The sequence below is a fragment of the Scyliorhinus canicula genome, chromosome 16 (genome assembly GCF_902713615.1).
Source record: "Scyliorhinus canicula chromosome 16, sScyCan1.1, whole genome shotgun sequence".
Classification (NCBI taxonomy): domain Eukaryota; kingdom Metazoa; phylum Chordata; class Chondrichthyes; order Carcharhiniformes; family Scyliorhinidae; genus Scyliorhinus; species Scyliorhinus canicula.
The window spans coordinates 61,002,628-61,022,570 of NC_052161.1; positions in this window are offsets into that span (position 1 = coordinate 61,002,628).

Below are 19,943 nucleotides of genomic sequence, written 5' to 3' on the forward strand. Positions count from 1 at the left end.
ACTGTGGGAGGAAACCAGAGCATCCGGAGAAAACCCCCGCAGACACGGGGAGAACGTGCAGACTCCTCACCTGGGACCCTGGCGCTGAGAAGCCACAGTGCTATCCACTTGTGCTACTGTGCTGCCCTGATTTATCTTTGAGCTTTTCAAAGTTTCTTTTGTCCTCTTCGGATCATCCTTTTTTGTGTTTCACCTTCCCAGACTGATGTTTCTGCCTTGCTTCCAACCTTCTCCCAGTGAAATCACTGTCAGACGTCTCTGCTTTTCTTTTAAAAGCTTCTGCTGCTTTTCCATTGAAATCGCTCACCAGTTTTGTTTTGAAACTGTTTGCTGGTTTTCCTTTGAAAATTCTCTTGTGCTTGTCGACTTCCGACATGAAAGTTGCGCATTGTTTCAGTCTCTCGAAGGCACCTGTATCTTCTTGGTCCATCATCCGCTCAGTGGAATCCTCTTTTCTGTTCCCTGTCTGTGGAAGACTAGCCTGTTGATCGGATTTATCATTCGGAGCCTGTGCTAACTTTGCATCTGTGTTTATTATCTCATCGTAGCTTTTCCTGTCAAATTGGAATGTGTTAGATCAGTTAATTGCCTGGGGACCAGCTAGTCATCAGTAGGGCTATTTTCCTGTGATCTGAGGCCCCCTGGAGTCTCTGGGCCTCCACACAAAGAGTAAACTGGTGTTTAAAAGCATTCCAGTTGGTGTCTACATTACCAGTCGTGAGGAGTGGGCCAAGAGTCCTGAGTGCTTCCATCTCACTTCACCTGATCGTCTCGAGTTTCGCAGCCGATCTCTTACCTGTCGAGCTTCCAATTGTCCTTTTCAGTTTTTCTTGTCGTAACTAGTTTTTCCTAACTGCACTCATTTGACACTTACTCCGTGGTACCATGTAATACTCTCTGTATGCACGGATGCCGATACATTATCTTTGTGGTTGAAGTGATCAGAGAACATACAGCTTTGTAAATGAACAAAACTGCTTATTAACCAATTTAAAAAACTAAAGGGTTTCTATGTCTACTATGATTACAGTTGGATACTACGGCTAAATGCAAATAACTATGATTAACTAGTACTAATTATTCTTAACTGAGGAGCTACTTGATATGCAACTGGGCACGATGCCTGCTATCCATGTTCTGCCTCACATGTGTCTATGTTCCAGTAACATTCTCCTTTCGTCACGCCACCTGTGGTTGGATGCTAGAATTGTAATGTATACATACAGGCACTAATATTCACATACAGTTTGGTTATTATATTATATACACAGATGGTAGTTCACATATCTTCACAGACACCAAATCCCAAGAATTATGTATTGTCCTCGGAGGGGTTACAAACTCATTACAAGCATTTGAGCACTTAAAAGGTTAAATTATGAGGTCAAGTGACATCATATTTGGCTCATTGAGGGCAGGTTTAGCTCAGTTGGCTGGGCAGCTAGTTTGTTATGCAGGGTGAGTCGAACAACGTGGGTTCAATTCCCATACCAGTTAATGTTATCATGAAGGCCCCACCTTCTCAAGCTTGCCCCTTGACCCTCAGGTTAAATCACCACCAGTCAGTTCTCTCCCTCAAAGGAGAGGGCAGCCTATGGCCATTTGAAACTATGGCGATTTTACTTACTTCCACCATATTGGTTTGAATTTCCTTCACTTTGGAAAGAGTGATCTAAATAACATCTTTAAAAGGATTAAAAGATTCAGCACATTTCAAAATGAGCTACTGATTCCAAATTTTGTAAACAAATCACTCTTGCCAAAACCCAATCTCTTGGCTCCCATTCTCAATGTCCCTTTCTTTCCTCCTGTAATGCATCGTGTCCATCTCCCTGATTTAACCACCACTCTCCAGACTCTCAGGTGGCTGAATCCATTCTTGGCCTTCCCATTTTTTCATTGTTCCCCTCACCCTTCCAATAGCCTGAATTCCAATCTCTTGCTAAAGTCTGCATCTCTCCTCGCCTCACAAGACCCCAGAATTTACAGGCAGGTGTACAGGATGAGGAGGAGGCTGAAAATGCCTCGAGAACCCAGGCTGGGGAGGGGCAGGTTTGGTCAAATGCAATGGCAGAATCCTGGTATCGTTTAATTGACCCATTTCCCATCAGGGAGCCAACCAGATTGACAAACTGGCCAATGGGAAAGAGGGTAAACCAGTTGGATCTTTCAACCTGAGACTTTCAATGAGAGATTTGACGGGAGGAAGGCGAAGGATTGGGGAATGCTGGGTAGAGACTGCGATAGGCAGAAGAAAGAGGGGCTGCAGTAGGAAAGGTGAGAGAGGCCATGATGGGGTGGGGAATGCAGACGACTATTGGGATGTAGGAGAAAGACTGTGATGGGGAGGAGTTTGAAAGGCCACAATAAGAAGGGGAGAGAGACCACAAGTGGAAGGGAAAGGAGAGGACACCATGGCGGGCTGGGGGATGGGGGTGGGGAAGCTGAAATGGGGGGTGAGAGAGAGAAAGAAAATAAAGAAAACAGAGTAGCTGCAATGTGGAGAGGTGGGTGAGAGGCCACAGTGAGGTGGGGATAGAGAGATTGCAATGAGTAGGTAGAGAGAAACAGTGTGAGGTGAAGTGCGGAGCAGTCCAAAGATGTGCGGGTTAGGTGGATTGGCCATGCTAAATTGCTCGTAGTGTCCTAATAAAAGTAAGGTTAGGGGGGGTTGTTGGGTTACGGGTATAGGGTGGATACGTGGGTTTGAGTAGGGTGATCATGGCTCGGCACAACATTGAGGGCCGAAGGGCCTGTTCTGTGCTGTACTGTTCTATGTTCTATGTTCTAGATACTGCAATGGGAAATTGGTTGGCAATCAGGAGAGGGGCAGCCAAACGCTTCCTTGTTAGGCCGAGATGGAGCAATAGTGTTGCTCATGGCCCACACAGTGCTGAGAAATACACTTACCTTGTGGAGCTGCCAGCTCCCACCTCCCTTTCATTGCTATGTTCCTCCACATGCAGGAAACCTGCACAGTAACAATGAATTTTAAATCAGGCTCCCAGTTACACAGTGGAACCTGTGTTCTGCATGTTAATGAAATATCCTCTGAACTGTGAATGACTCTCACAGCCTGAGACACACCTCGATATATAAGGTGGTTTGTGTGTGAACCACATGTTCGGCACCATATTCTCCTTATTTATAACCCATTGATGGAAGGGTCAAGAACCAAAGGAAACTGATTTAATGATTGGCAAAAAAACCAGCAATAATTGAATCTTTATTTATCTGATAATAATCCAGTTGATTCTGAACAATTTTATTTCTCACATTAGGTGCATTTTTTTGCTTGATAATATTGCCAGTGTGTGTTTATTGCCGATTCAACAGGATCTGTTACATTCTTTAAGATCTATCGAATTGTCAGTATCTGTGGGGAGCTGAACTTTTTCCAGAGCACTTCTTGCTCCAGTGGTGGAAAGGTCCAACGTGCAGCCCGGGACCTGCAATCCCAGATCTTGCTGCTTCTTCAGAAACACTGGTCTGTCTCTGGAGAAACACAGTGAGCACAAATAATGAGTATTGTGCCCAAATTATAATTGGCAGGTGGCCGCAGATGGAAAAATAATACATCATATGTGTGGATAATGAGCTGGGACGCTGAAAGAACAGGAAATCTGTTTTTGTTTGCCGAGCTTCTGCAAGTTTGGTTTAAGGGGCACAGCCCTGCTTCTGTGGGCACTCTGAAACAAAGTTACAGATGTTAATATTTAAGCTTAAACAGAAAATCTGCAGAATTGCACAGCACCATACTGAGGTCACGGCCAAAAGCCCATTATGAATGAAATGAAATGAAAATCGCTTATTGTCACAAGTAGGCTTCAATGAAGTTACTGTGAAAAGCCCCTAGTCGTCACATTCCGGCGCCTGTCCGGGGAGGCTGGTACGGGAACAATCCCGGCAGTGGGGGGGTTGGAAGATGCAACCCTAAGAGTTTACAGCGACAACTTGCATTGTGTAGCATCTTTAATATAAAGAAATGGATGCTATCAAACAAAGTCCGACAGCGAACCCGCAATAAGATATTCGGGCACCTGGTCAAAGAGGAGAGGGTGAGGGAAGCAGCGAGGTTGAGGCAGGTGATTCCAGAGCTTGGAGCTCGGGCAGCTGAAGAGATGGCCACCAGTGGTGGGTGAAGGAATTGGGAGATGTACAAGAGGCTGGGGAATTGAGGAAATCAACATCAACATTGTCACAATAACATAAACAAAATACTGCGGATTCTGGAATCTGAAACAAAAACACAGAATGCCGGAAAAACTCAGGTCAGGCAGCAGCTGTAGGGAGAGAAAAGAGAGTTAATGCTTCGAGTCCACTTCACTCTTCATCGGAACTAAAAGAAAGGGGAATGTGTTGGATAGTAAACTGTAGTCGGGAGAGATTGTAGCAAAGATGTCGAAAACATTAAGAATAAGAGACAGATGATCAGGTGTGGCAGGGAGTGGCGGGGGCAGGTTGGGGGGTGGGGGGGGCGCGGGGATAGGGTTTTTCCATTGAGACCAAAAGTGTATGAGATATAAAAACAGAGGGGGTTAAGATGGAGGAGAAATGTCACAGTCTAAAGTAGTTGAACTGAATATTGAGTCCTGAGGGCTGTAACGTTGTCATGGTGGCTTGAGGGCTGCTGCTACCATAAATGTTCAGGGTGTTGATGGGGACCTCAATGGATCTGTCTGTACGCTGCGTATCCTGAGTGAGATATTGAGATGACAAGGTTTATCTCCCTACAGCTGCTGCCAGATCTGCTGAGCTTTTCTGGTAATATCTGGGGGGGGTTTCAGATTCCAGCATCCGCAGTATTTTACTTATGTTATTCTGGCAATATTCAGGAGGGTTTTCTCCAGGCATTATATGAAATTTATTGCTAGCAACAGCTACATACACAACTCTGCAGATCTTGATCCATACCAGGTCCGAACAATTAAATAGGTTGATTACTTGACTACGTATATGCCTGACTCATAAGGTATAAATATTGCGTTTTACTGATACAGAGTCACAGACAGTAAGGATCACAGATAATAGCGAACATCTAATGTGGAGGCTGCACTATCTATCCTCCAGCTTTACACATGGTGATGTCCCTGTATTGACACTGTGCAGCTTCTTTGAGCTATATGCCATTGCCTACAACACCATACATACAATATCACAACAAACACTGTTGAAGTTATCCAGCCCATTATGTCTCATGCAGTGTTTCCTTTGCATTATAGACTACTCGATTTATCTCAATTGGCTGGAAAGCTGGCTCGTGATGCAGAGCAAGGCCAACCACATGGGTTCAATGCCCACACTGGCTGAGGTTATTCATGAAAAACTCCATATGGGTGGCACTGCTGCCACACAGTGCCAGAGACCTGGGTTCAATTCCGTGTGGGGTCTGTACTTTCTCCCCGTGTCTGCGTGCGTTTTCTCCAGATACTCAGGTTTCCTCCCACAGTCCAAAGATGTGAGGTTATGCGGATTTGCCATGCTAAAAATTGCCCCTTAGTGTCCAGTGATGTGCAGGTTCAGTGGGGTTACGGGGGTAGGGTGAGGGAGTGGCCGAGGTAGGATTCTCTTTCAGGAGGTCAGTGCACACTTGGTGGGCTTCCTCGATGGGAATGTGTGGTGAATGTATTCACCGAATGCATGAGCTGCCTGTATAATGATGTGATCTATTGTTACCTTTGACCTGGAAGTGGTGATACAAGCTACTTCCAGGTACTGTACTGGAATGCCGGTGGGCTCCGCCTCTGGCTCCGCCCTCACCGGGGCCATATGTAGGCCAACCACCTGTGGGTGGCACTCATTTGTACAGCCAACCCTGGCAGGCGTGTTCATGGTTAATAAAGCCTAATGTTCACTCACTCTCACGGTCTCACAGTGAACTGACGGTATAACAATTTATTAACCATCGACAGCACCATGGAAGCCGCTCTAAAGCCAGATAAGCTCGAACTCGACGCGCGCGGGTCAAAGGCCAAGGAGATCTTTGCACATTGGCTTTGCTGCTTCGAGGCCTACCTCGACTCCTCCACAATGCCTCCCACGGAAACCTGCAAGCTGCGACTCCTCCACGCTAGGGTGAGCCATCGAATCTCCGTGATGATAGAGCAAGCTGCCACGTACGAGGCGGCGGTCGCACCCCTCGAGGCACATTTTGTGAAACCCGTAGCCGAGGTGTTCACCCGCCACCTTCTTACTACTTGCCGCCAACGAGCCGGAGAATCGCTGGACGAGTACTGGAAATCCTGACTCTACTCGCGAGGAACTTCAGTTATCGGGATGTGACAGCGGAGGAACACATGAACCTACAGATTCAGGACACCTACGTGGCTGGGGTCCGATCGAATTACATCAGGCAGCACGTGCTGGAAAACGGGACCTCTGTTCTACGGGACACGGTAAAGCTAGCTACCTCATTAGAGGTGGCCTACCAGAGCCTCAGTGCATTCCCCGCGGGCCCAGTGAACACCTCGTGGACACAATCATCGCGGCCCCCGTCGGACCCGACTACGTCACAGGCCTGTGCCGCGCACCTGCCGGCCCAACCCGGGGAACCGCAGTGCTACTTCTGCGGCCAGGGTCAACACCCCCGACAGCGTTGCCCAGCCCGCATAGCAACGTGCAGCAACTGTGGGAAAAAGGGACACTTCGCTCGAGTCTGTCTGGGCCGACCTAAGGCCCAGAAATCAAAAACCCACCAGGCCCGACCCATGGACCCACAGACCTCGCAATGTGGTTACGTGCCTGCCCGGAACGCTCCCTTCAGATGCGTCATCAGCTCGTGTGACTCGTGGGGGCCGCCATCTTGGCCGCCTGCTCTGGCACCAACCGACACGTGCGACCAATGGGGGTGGCCATCTTGGACACCAACTTCGCCCCAGCCCGACACGTGCGACTCATGGGGGCCGCCATCTAGTGATACCACCGACCACACAGGCTACCCACAGTTTGGGGCAGTCACCCTTGACCAGTCGCAGCCAGAGCATCTGAAAAAGTCAATGATGGTCGTCCGGGTCAACGGGCACGAGACCCCCTGACTTTTCGACTTCGGGAGCACGGAGAGCTTTGTCCACCCTGGCATGGTAAGGCGCCGCTCCCTCAATACCTACCCTGCATCACAAACAATCTCCCTTTCCTCCGGTTCCCATTCGGTCCAGATCCGGGTGTACTGTATCGCTAATCACACGATGCAGGGTGCAGTGTACACTCGTTTTAAGCTCTATGTCCCCGACCTCTGCGCCCCCCCCCCCCCCCCCCCCCCCCCCCCCACTGCTCGGATTAGATTTCCAATGTAATCACCGAAGCCCGACCCCCGCCCCCTCACGGTATGCAGCCTCGCGACCCTCAAGGTCCCCCCCCCCCCCCCCCTTCGCTCTTCGCGAACCTCACTCCCGACTGTAAGCCCATCGCCACCAGGAGCAGTCGGTACAGTTCCCTTGACATGACTTTTATCAAGTCGGAGGTCCAGCGACTGTTGAGTGAAGGGATTATCGAGGCCAGCAACAGCCCCTGGAGAGCGCAAGTGTTGGTCGTCCAGACCGGGGAAAAGAACCGGATGGTTGTGGACTATGAAGCAGCCGGCCAACTCTTCCACTTCCTCAGGGTCCCCTTCGGTGTCACTAACGGGGTCTCGGTCTTTCAGAGAACGATGGACCGAATGGTGGACCAGTACGGTTTGCGGGCTACATACCCGTACCTGGACAATGTCACCATCTGCAGCCATGATCAGCAGGACCATGACGCCAACCTTCAGAGGTTCCTCCAGGCCGCCCAATCCCTCAGCATCACGTATAACAAAGAGAAATGCGTTTTCCGCACAACCCGACTGGCCATCCTCGGCTACATCGTGGAGAACGGAATCCGAGGGCCTGACCCTGACCGTATGCACCTCCTCACGGAACTCCCTCCTCCCCACAGCCTCAAGGCCCTCAAATGATGCCTGGATCTGTTCTCCTACTATGCCCAGTGGGTCCCCAACTATGCGGACAAAGCTCGCCCACTTATTCAAACCACCACTTTTCCCCTGACGGATGAGGCCCGCTCGGCCTTCAGCCGCATGAAGGCCAACATCACCAAGGCCACAATGCAAGCGATAGACGAGTCCGTCCCCTTTCAGGTAGACAGCAATGCATCAGGCGTCGCACTGGCCGCCACACTCAACCAGGTGGGCAGGCCAGTAGCATTCTTCTCTAGAACCCTCCACGCTTACGAAATCCGACACTCCTCGGTCGAGAAGGAAGCACTAGCCATAGTGGAAGCCGTGCAGCACTGGAGGTACTACCTAGCCGGTAGGAGGTTCACCCTCGTCACCGACCAGCGGTCGGTCGCCTTCATGTTTGGCAAAGCACAACGGGGCAAAAGAAAAAATTGACAAAATCTTGAGGTGGGGGATCGAACTCTCCGCCTACAATTACGATATTAAGTATCGTCCTGGGAAGCTGAATGAGCCCCCAGATGCCCTGTCTCATGGCACATACGCCAGCGTGCAAGATGACCAACTTCGGGCTATCTACGATGACCTCTGTCACCTGGGGGTCACCCGGCTTACCCACTTCATTAAGGCCCGCAACCTGCCCTTCTCCACTGAGGATGTCAAGGCAATTACCAGGGACTGCCAGGTCTACGCGGAGTGCAAACCGCACTTCTACTGGCACTTTCAGCGCCTAAGTATCGACTTCAAAAGGCCCCTCCCCTCCACCAATTGTAATATATACTTTCTAACCGTCGTCGACGCGAACTCCCGCTTCCCTTTCGCTGTCCCCAGCCCTGACATGACCTTGGCCACCGTAATAAAGGCACTGCACAGCATCTTCGGTTTCCCTGCCTATGCCCACAGTGACTGGTGCTCATCGTTCATGAGCAATGAGCTGCGTCAGTGCCTGCTCAGCAAAGGCATCACCTCGAGTAGGACTATGAGCAATGACCCGCAGGGAAACGGGCAGTTGGAGAGGGAGAACGCGACGGTATGGAAGGCCGTCCTACTGGCCCTCAGGTCTAGAAGTCTCCCGACCCGCCGCTGGCAGCAGGTCCTCCCCAACGCCCTCCACTGCATTAGATCACTCCTCTGCACAGCCACGAACGAGACCCCTCACGACCGTTTGTTTGTCTTCCCCAGGAAGTTCATCTTTGGGGTCTCGCTTCTATCTTGGCTGACGACTCCGGGACCTGTCCTTCTCCAGAGGCATATGAGGAGCCATAAGACTGACCCCCTGGTCGAGAGGGTCCAGCTGCTGCACGCCAACCCCCAGTAGGCCTACATTATGCACCAGAATGGACGACAGGATACGGTCTCCCTACGAGACCTGGTGCCAGCTGGTTCCCCTGTCAACGCGTTCCCCTACCCGCAGCCTACCATCACCCCCAGCACCCAGCACCCCTTACGCCACCCTGGGTCGCCTGTATTGTTCCGCACCGGCACTGCCACCACCCCCCTGCCTATCCCCAACCCCCCAACCGTCTCCGACAGGCCAGACTGAGGCTCAATCTCCAGACACAACGCCCCTGGAGTCACCACCTGCAATAACCATTCCCGCTGCATCGCCAGAGCTGCGGAGGTCCAAAAGAAAGATCCGGCCTCCAGACAGGAGTATTTAATGACCCACGTCACCCCTGCTGGACTTGATTTTTTTAATAGGGGGTGAATGTGGTGAATGTATTCACCTAATGCATCAGCTGCCTGTATAATGATGTGACCTATTGTGACCTATGACCTGAAGTGATGCGAACTACTTCTAGGTACTGTACTGGAATCCTGGTGGGCTCCGCCTCTGACACCACCCTCACCGGGGCCAGATATAGGCCGGCCACCTGTGGGTGGTACTCATTTGTACAGCCGACTCTGGCAGGCGAGTTCATGGTTAATAAAGCCTAATGTTCACTCACTCTCACAGTCTCACAGTGAATTTACGGCATGACAGAATGGCTTCCTTCTGCACTGTAGGAATTCTGTGATTCTATGAAGGCCCCGCATCTGAACCTTGCTCCTTGCCTGAGGTGTGGTGATCCTCAGATTAAATCACCAGCAGCCAGCTCTCCCACTCAAAGGGAAAAATAGCCTGTGGTCATCAGGAACTATGGCAACTTTACTTTGCTTTTTCAACCACAAACCTGATCAGAAATAATAACTGAAAGTGCCCAATAACCATAGAGCTGTGCAAAGCCAGTAATACTGCACTATGAAGGCTGGGGGCAATATTCCCAACTTTTCGGAGTTGATCTTAGTCATCACTGCCCTTCTTTAATAATAATAATAATAATCTTTATTAGTGGCACAAGTAGGCTTACATTAACACTGCAATGAAGTTACCATGACAAGCCCCTGGTCACCACATTCCGGCACCTGTTCGGGTAAACAGAGGGAGAATTCAGAATGTCCAATTCACCTAACAAGCACGTCTTTCAAGACTTGTAGGCAGAAACTGGAGCACCTGGAAGAAATCCACGCAGACACAGAGAGAACGTGCAGACTCCACACAGACAGTGACCCAAGCTGCGAATCGAATCCTGGTCCCTGACGGTGTGAAGCAACAATGCTAACCACTGTACCACCATCCTGCCATCCGTGAACTTGCATGTCTCAACTCTGACTCAGCAGGTTAGCAGCTCAATCCCCAACCCGTAGACCTGGTCAAATAATTGAGTCTGGCACTGCTGTGCCGCACTGAGGGAGGTGCTCTATGGTTGGAGGCACCTTTGGATTAGTCAATCAAACAAGGCTCCCTCTAACCGCTTCAGAGAATGTAAAGGATCCTATGGTGATATTGGAATTAGAGCAGATGAGTTATTTCCGTTGTCTTGGCAAGTATTTATCCCTTCACCAACATCACTAAAATAGATTACCTGGTCATCATCACATTGTGCAGCTTGTTATGTGCAAACTGTCACCTGCGCTTCCCACAACACGACAGTGGCAAAGCCTTGGAAACACACTTTACTGCCTGTAAAACTCTTTGGATGTTCTGAGATTGGGCAGCATGTGATATCATTACAAGTCTATCTTTTTATCTAATTGTTAATATCCTCAATCACAATCAGACATAGACCAGGAGATTAGGAACAAGACACTTTGGGCTTTGACTCTCCAATCCTGCGGTTATGTCGCAGGATCCGCCTCGTCTGATGACCAGAAATATGGCAGCGCCCCCACACGGATCCTCTGTCCGGTAGGGGGCTAGCAGCCGTGCAGCGTATAGCCCCCGGCTTTACCTGCAGATACGGCCGGGAAATGGCCGGTTCCGTGGCCGCACATGTGCACAATGGCGGCCTGCGGCAGCCGTGCCGTGCAACATGGCACCAGCTGCACACGGACCCAGCTTGCCAAAAACTGCCCCCCCTATAACCAGCCTCGCCAGGCCTGGATCCCCAGCCCCTCCCACCTCGCCACCAGTCCCCCCCAGTCCCCGCCAAATCCCCATCCTGCCAACAGAATAGTTCCCCTCCCCACCCCCTCCAGCAGAATAGTTCCCCTCCCCACCCCCTCTCGACTATGGCGGCGCTGGGCTCAGTACGCTGCCACCAGGTGAGGTCTCCGAATGGAGCGAATCCGTTGGGGGCTCGACCCTTCGGGGGAGGAGCTTCGGGGGATGACCTCAGTTGGCGTCCTGAGGCCGTCCATACGGTGTGCGGTGTACTCCCAGAGTATGCCATTTTTCAGGGGGCGGAGCTTCGCAAATACCGGACCACCCCGCTTCCAGCGTACATGGGGATTCTCCAGCCTATCGCTGAACCCGGTTTCGGAGTCGGTGATAGGAGAATCCCGCCTCACGTATTTTAAAAGGGTTTCACAGATTAATAATATTTACTGTTGCTTATAGCACTTGCTAATGAAGAGAGGGTGATTAGAAGTCTATCTTTTTATCTAATTGTTAATATCCTCAAACACTATCAAACATAAATCAGGAGATTAGGAACAAAAGGTATTTGTTTTCAGATGAATAATATTTACTGTGTTTATAGCAATTGCTAATGAAGAGTGGGTGCAAGATAAGGAGACTAAAACAGCAGAACAGTCACTGGAGCAGAGAGCAGGACTCTCCGGCAGCAGAGTCTTGGAAACAGGCAACAGTAACTGCCACTTCTTGGGCTTTTGGCGAAGATCACACATTGGATCAAGTGGGAGATCAGGTGCAATGTCTGTCCTGGTCGGTGTGGATCTAGTCTGTCCCTTTCTGGGGGAACATGGACTGAATCTGAATTCATTTTAGGAGCAATCATGGTGATGGATCAGGGACTTGCCCCATGTAGTCTGCACAATGGCTTTGTAACTCTAAAAGAACAGGAACCCGAAAGGTTTTCAACACCAGCATCTGCTGACCAGCTGAGTGACTCTGGAGCCAAATTCAGATTCAAGATGGTCAATTGAATCCTGCAGTCTAATGTAGAATCATATAATCATAGAATTTACAGTTTAGAAGGCGGCCGTTCGGTCCATCGAGTCCACACCGGCCCTTGAAAGAACACCCTACTTAAGCCCACATCTCCACCCTATCCCCGTTACCAATATCCCCGCAACCTTTGGACACTAAGGGGCAATTTAGTGTTGCTAACCCACCAACCTGCACATCTTTGGACTGTGGGAGGAAACCGGAGCACCCGCGCAGACACGGGGAGAAAGTGCAAACTCCACAGATAGTCACCTGAGGTCAAAATTGAACCCATGTTCTTTTTGCTGTGTGGCAATAGTGCTAACCACTGTGACGCCCCGATGTATTCTCCGTTTCTCTGGGAATTACAGTGCTGACTGATTTTGTCAGTTCATCAAGATCAGCTGCCCACAGTTTAATAATGAATAATTAGTTAATAATTCCAGATAGCCGTGATCCATAATATCTGTCTGCGGTTATTTACAGAATGCTTGATTCCACATTGTGAGAGTTTAAAATTGAAGTTTATCTTTGTATTTTCTGTAAAATCTGCTGGGAAAATAAGACTTACTGTACTTAAAATATTGCCTGATACAATAGCCGGGATTAACCGGCCTCGTCACGCCCGACTTGGTGACACGATAAAACCATTGAATCTCGCAGTACGCCTCTGGCGAGATTCGCGATGATTGAGACGTCTCCCAAGATTCAACCGACCCTCACAAGACGGCATGATCTGGATCGCGCCTTCGCTGGGCGTGATCCAGATCAGCATATTTAAATGAGTCATTAGACTCATTTCAATATGTTTGCGCCAATTCTCCCGGCACCCGGGACTGCCTTGACCGGACGCTGTTTAGTACTGGTCCACACAAGTGTGGATTACTCATAACAACACCTGAGGGGTCTCCCAGGCCATTGGAGACCACTAGGTGGTCAGGCTCTGGGCAACATGGTAACCTGGCTCTCATGCTGGAAACTGGGCAACTTGGCATTGCCAGCCGGACACCTGGCAGTGGCACTGCCTGGGTGGCACTGCCAGTTTGGCAGGGGCATTGCCACAGTGCAAGGCTGGTCATGCCAAGGTTCCACAGTGCCAGGTTGCCTGTGCCAGTGGTCAGCCTGGGGTGCCATGCCCTTCAGAGGCGACATGGGCTTAAGTGAGGTGCTCCTTCCAAGAGCCAGCGTAGACTCGATGGGCTGAACGGCTTCCTTCTGCACTGTAAATTCTATAAAACAGGATGAGGGGTTCTCGAGGACCCCGTGGGGGGTGGGACATTGAGGGGGGGGAACCATGGTGGGGTTGCTGAGGAGAGTCGAAAGATCGGGGCTCCCTTTAAAAATGGCCCTCCGATCCGTGAGTAGTCTTCCTGCATTGGGTCAGTGCCAGAAGTGACTAAAGTGCAGTCTCAATGGGACGTTCCTAACTGAGGCCAAAAAAACAGGCAAAGTGTTGTTGAATAGGGGAGTGTTTCCCGCCACTGCAGCCACTGAGGAACATCCTGCTGAACCCGCCCGAAAGCAGACTCTGTTTATCTCATTGAATTGCAACCAATATTATAAATAGATCTGCCTTTTGTGTCTAATTTGTTCTGACAATCACTCGTCTCGGTGTGACAGTATATACATATCTGTATGACTCACTGAGACAAATAATCCCACTCTCCTGTTTCGACTCTCGTGTAATTTAAACTATTGTATTTCAGAAAACAAGCTCCTTGTCCGCTGGTCAACGCCTAATCGTTTAACACACAGAATGTAAATAAATTTACCTCATAACGCTGCTCGAAAGCCAAATTACTTCTTAAACTTTAGCTGCACCGGCGAGTTGTCGATGAAAATTGCTTGATGTGTTCTCATTTCCAGGTTAATTATACCACGAGTCTGAGAATAGAAACTGAAACAGTTACGTAAATCCTAACCATCACTCCAGGGATTGTGGTGCCAAAACAAAAGTTGTTTATAATTTCCCAGATTTCCATTGATCCATAGACCTGCCACAAACACAGAAACAATCAACAAGCCCAACCTGTTTGATTAATCTCACCTATTCCTGTTTGCAATATTCCCCATATTCTCACAAGGAATCCACTGGCAGGAGATGCTTCAATGACTTTTCCAGGATAAATTGATCCCGGTGTCGGTAACACCAACATCTGGAAATTCTAGTCAGGCTGCTCAGCCACAGTCGCTCCTCTCTGTGCCATACCTCCTCTTTCTCTCCCTCATCAACCACTACGCCGGTGTCACAATTTTAATAATCACAAGTAAACCGCGCGATCAGGAACTCAGCCCATCGGTGGAGGAGAATCGCAGAGGCCCTGGAGAATACCGGGTCTGGCCTGCTAATGATATCTAAATGGTGCTTACTGGTACATATTGGCGGCACTGAAGAGGTGTTGGAGAATTGCGATTTGGCATCAATTTGCCACTTGCCGCCATTTTGGCATCGGAACTAATTCTCCGCCCAATCGCGTTTTGCAATTTCGGCGCCGGCCAACGGAGAATCACGCCCTTAGTCTTTTGACCCGAAACCTTGGCTTGTATTGTAACATGACTATTCTGTCTCAAGATGGAATTGCTTGTCAGTGTTGAACTTCACAACCCATGTGATTAGCTTGAAGTTCATTAAATAAATCCTAAATTAACCTGAGGAAAACTGAAATTTTATTTCACAAATGTTATTACAACACTAGAACAATTTATTAAATTTAATTAATTATAATAAGAGCAATTAAAACATAATTATTTGTGCCGTCTGAAAGAGCAGTTAACTGATTGGGAATGGACTGACAGTTAAAAGGATCTGTTTAGCCAGGGATAATTGAATACTCTGAGGTACTCAGTTCTTCGCATCATACACATGTATCAATTGTATTCAATAAAATGGAGCAGAATATCTTTCTCTGTAATTCCTGACCGGGGAAATGTTTTTGTGCAAAATACAAGCAAGTGAAATGTGAGTATCTGCAGTGGTGCCTATATTGCAAGTGTTCAGTACCAGTGCTCCAGCAGCTGAAATGGGTTCCTCTGAGGAACCCAGCGGCAAAGATCCCAAGTTTCCAGTTCTTCACATGATGTCCCCGGAAAAGAGAAGAAAGAGGTTTGAGTCTGAGAGATTAATTCTGTTAGACTGCAGCAACACGTTACCAATCTTGCCATTTCCAATGCTGAGCTTGGCAGTGATGCCATCTCCCTCCAGTGCCAGTCCCGTGATCAGTGGGGATTCGACTCTGGGCCTCGCCCTCTCTGAATGGAATGATTAGCAGAAATTTGAAGGGGTGCTAGAAGCTATATTATAGTCGGATAGTCCAACTAGAGAGGTAGCTATACTGGACCTAGGACTAGGGAACGAGCCCGGCCAGGTAATCAAAGTTACAGCGGGGGAACATGTGGCAAACAATGACCGCTTTTGGATACTCATGGAAAAAGATGAGTTTTGTCCTAGGGTTTAGGTGCTAAATTGGGGTAAATTGGGCTAATTGCAACCAGATTAGACAGGATTTGGAGGCTGTTGTTTGGGAGAGGCTGTTTGAGGGTAAATCCACATTTGGCATGTGGGAGTCTTTTAAGGAGCAGTTGATGGGAGTGCAGGACAGGCATGTGCCGGTAAAAAGGAAGGACAGGAAAGGAAGGATTCAGGAACCTTGGATGACCAGGGAAATTGTGAGTCCAGTCAAAAAGAAAAAAGATGCACACGAGAGGTACAGGGAACTATAAGCAGATGAAGCACTTGAAGAATGCATGGAAAGTAGAAATGAGCTCAAGTAGGGAGTTAAGAGGACAAAAAGGGGTCAGAAAATGTCCTTGGTAGACAGGATTAAAGAGAATCCCAAGGCATTTCATACGTGTATTAGGAACAAGAGGGTAGCGAGAGAAAGAATTGGTCCACTCAAGGACAAATGAGGGAAATTATGTGAAGAACCAAAGGTAGTAGGTGAGATCCTTCATGAGTATTTTGCATGGGTATTCACAAAGGAGAGGACAGGTTGATTGTGGTGTCTCAGAGCGATGTGTCAACACTTTAGAACAGGTCATTATTACAAGGAAGGAAATGTTAGGGGTGTTAAAAAGCATTAAGGTAAGCATATCCACAGGGCAAGATGTCATCGAGCCCACATTACTGAGGGAGACAAGAAATAAAATTGCTGGGCCTCGAACAGAAATCTTTGTGCCCTTGTTGGCACATGGCCACCCTTGAGATCCCAGAGGATTGGGGGTAGCCAATGTTGTACCGTTATTTAAGAAGGGTAGCATTGATAACCCAGGTGAGCTTGATGTCATTGAGAGTGAAATTGTTGGAAAAGATTCTCAGAGATAGGGACCGGGGTTTGCCCTTTTGGGGACTAAGTTCCCACGCCCGCCGGAAAATGGCCGGAAAATGGCAAAAATCACTCTAGACTTTTTCCTCGACAGTCCAGGGCGATTCCCCATTTTCCAGGGGGCTATCAGGCCCCAGCAGCATCCCTCAGCTCTAGCTGCCAGCGCGGCCCTGCAGTCCAGACCGCACGGACGCACACGCACACAGTGGCCGCAAGTGGGTCCGTGTCTGAGCACGGCGGCCCACTTTGGCGTGGTCGTCGCCGACACGGCGGACCCACACAGCGGGCCTGTGGGGAGAAAGGTAGGTCCTCCCCAGATGGCCTGCCAATCGGTGGCCTAGCGACCGCTGAGGCCTCCCCGGAGTCAGATTAATCCTGCCCCCCCCCCCCATCCCCACACCCCAACCAGGACCGCCACTGTGGTTGCGGGTCCGATCTCCCGCCGGGTGGTACCAGATGTGAACCACACTGGCAGGAACTCGGTCGATCGACAGTGTGGAATCTGCGCTGGGGCCCCACAGTCCCCGACCGGAGACATGTTGGCCTCGTGCGCGCAAATGGCGGGTCTTCAGAGAATTGCGGAAGCGCCGTGGTGCTGGATTTCCGGCGTGAACGGCTATTCTCCTCCAGGCACGATTCTGGCACGGAGCGTCGAAGAATCCCGCCCAGGATCTATGCACATTTGGAAGTGAATGGTCTTTGTGGTGATATGCATCACTGTAAAGACACAAGGGGTTAATGTAGAAACACTAGAACTAAATAAACTCTAGAGGGAGCACCAGAGACATCATGACACAGACATTCAACCAATAGGTCAGTAAGATAGGACACGACCAATGGGCAGTCAAGACACCCAGAGGTGACACTACCACCATGGGGCTACCCATATAAAAGGACAGGGCACACATGCTCTTTCTCTTTCCATAGGCGACACTTAGACAGAAGGACAGGGGCAGATCAGAGCATCACACCCAAGCATTGATTAGAGCAGACTGGGATCCACAGGACAGTGGGAGCTCATACTGGGAATTTGATGCATCTTATGCCCAGTTGTGGATGTGAGGAAAACATTTTTCCAACTTCCGTTGATGTGGATGTGCTGAGTAGTCGCACATCAGATGGCTCTCCTCTAGAAATCCGCATAATAGGCACCTTTGGCCGAATTTAGCCTGAAAGTTCGGACTCATTCATCTCCTCAACCACAAAGACAAGGAAGAAGAAAAGTATGGCAGGAAGCAGGAGTTCGAGCGGGTTGGCGGACCCACGAGGCGAGGGGTCCCTGGCCTCCCCTGGAGTGGGAGACCCGCGACCTGGACGCCCGCCCCCCCCCCCCCCCCCGGCCACCGCACCCCCCCCACCCCCCCCCCCCCCCCCCCCCCCCACCCACATGGAGATGATTGGAAGATATTCCTAACTAAGGAACCGATTCCAATGAAAGAGGAGCTCAAGGCGCAGATCCAAGTGGTGGTTAGGGTGATGTTGAGGGGTTGCTGGTCGCCATGCAGCTGCCATGCATCAGGATGGGAAAGAAGCTGGAGGCCCAGGAGACAATTATTCAAGAGCTCAAAATAGCACCGGCCGAGATAAAAAGGTTGGTAGTGACCCAAAAGAGCCTGAAGGGGAAAGATAAGGAACAAGAGAACTGATCCAGGTGACAGAAGTCCAAATGGTGGGCTTGGCAGAGGGCTTTGAAAGTGACGCCCAACTGTCTATGTGGCCCAGATGCTGGGCAACTTGGTTGGAAGTAAAAGCTTCGCCAAGCTGCCGGACATCGATGGAGCTCACAGGTCGCTCCAACCGAAGCCCAAGGCTGGGTAGCAGCCAAGGGCGATAATAGCCAAGCTGCACAGGTACCAGGGCCAAGTGAGGATCCCGGGCTTGGTAGACCAAAGCAAGCAGTTGGGAAGGACATAGAATATGGGCATATCAGGCCATTAGGGCGGACCTGGCAAAGCACAGTTCAACCGCGAGAAGTCAGCCCTGTACAAGAACAGTATAATATTCATGGTGTTATTCCCAGCCAGGCTCTGGGTGACATATAGAACAAGGAGCATTATTTCATCAACCCAGCAGAGGCGGACGAGTTTGTTCATGCGAACGACCTAAACAAAAGGCAAACAAGGCAGTGGTGAGGAAGACACAGGGAGAAAAAATGCTGGACATGGGCAAGGACTCATGCCTTGCTATGAGTAGGCGAACTAGCTCATAACAAGGAAATGGTGAGGACAGCAGAGCACTGGAGAGTGTGAGGAGGAGAGAGAGATGTCAGCAATGGAATGGGCATAGGAGGGGGTCAGAGCAACTCCAAGAGGGGGGCCACCACATTAGTGGAGAAAGCTACCGCAAGGAAGTAGGGGAGATATAGGGGGGCTGCCAGAGAGTACCTGCTGCGGGGGGGGGGGGGGTTTGGTACACGTGGATGGGAGGAAGATAGGGGGACAAATAGAAAGGGGGGAGCACGGGGGGGGGGGGCTGAAAGGGAGATAGAGGGGGAATTGGGACCATGGAGAGAACATAATGATAAGAATAGGAAGGGTTGGGCGGCACGGTGGTGCAGTGGTTAGCACTGCTGCCTACGGCGCTGAGTACCTGGGTCCGATCCCGGCCCTGGGTCACTGAGTGGAGGTTGCGCATTTTCCCCGTGTCTGCGTGGGCTTCACCCCCACAACCAAAAGTTGTGCAGGGTAGGTGGATTGGCCACGCTAAATTGCTTCTTAATTGGAAAAAAAAATGATTGGCCACTCTAAATTTATTTTAAAAAAAGAAAGGGAAGGGTTTTAGATTGACTTCAGCAGGTCAGGTTCGGGATGAGGGAACACGATGAGGGTAAGCAGCCACTTTGGAGGGTCACTAAACAAAGGGAAACCCCGGAGTGCAGGGGCGCATCCACAATGTACGTATGGTTGATCCCACAAGAAGTGGGAGACAGAAACCCCCCCGCCAGGATTATCACCTGGAACGTTCGAGGACTTAACGGCCCAGTGAAAAGATCCAGAGTCTTCGCCCATTTGAGAAATTTGAAAGTTGACATAATCTTACACAGAAGATAGAACATAGAACATACAGATGTACCTTCCTCTGAGAGATGAACCTGAGGAAGAAGGACTGACTGTGGGTAAGGAAAGGCTGGGTGGGCCAGACCTACCATTCCTGATACGGGACAAGGGCTGAGGTCTGGAGGGTTAGCTATTTTGATAAGCAAGAGTTCGGTGTTTATGGCCACTAAGACGGTTATGGACCAAGGGGGGACGGTATGTCATGC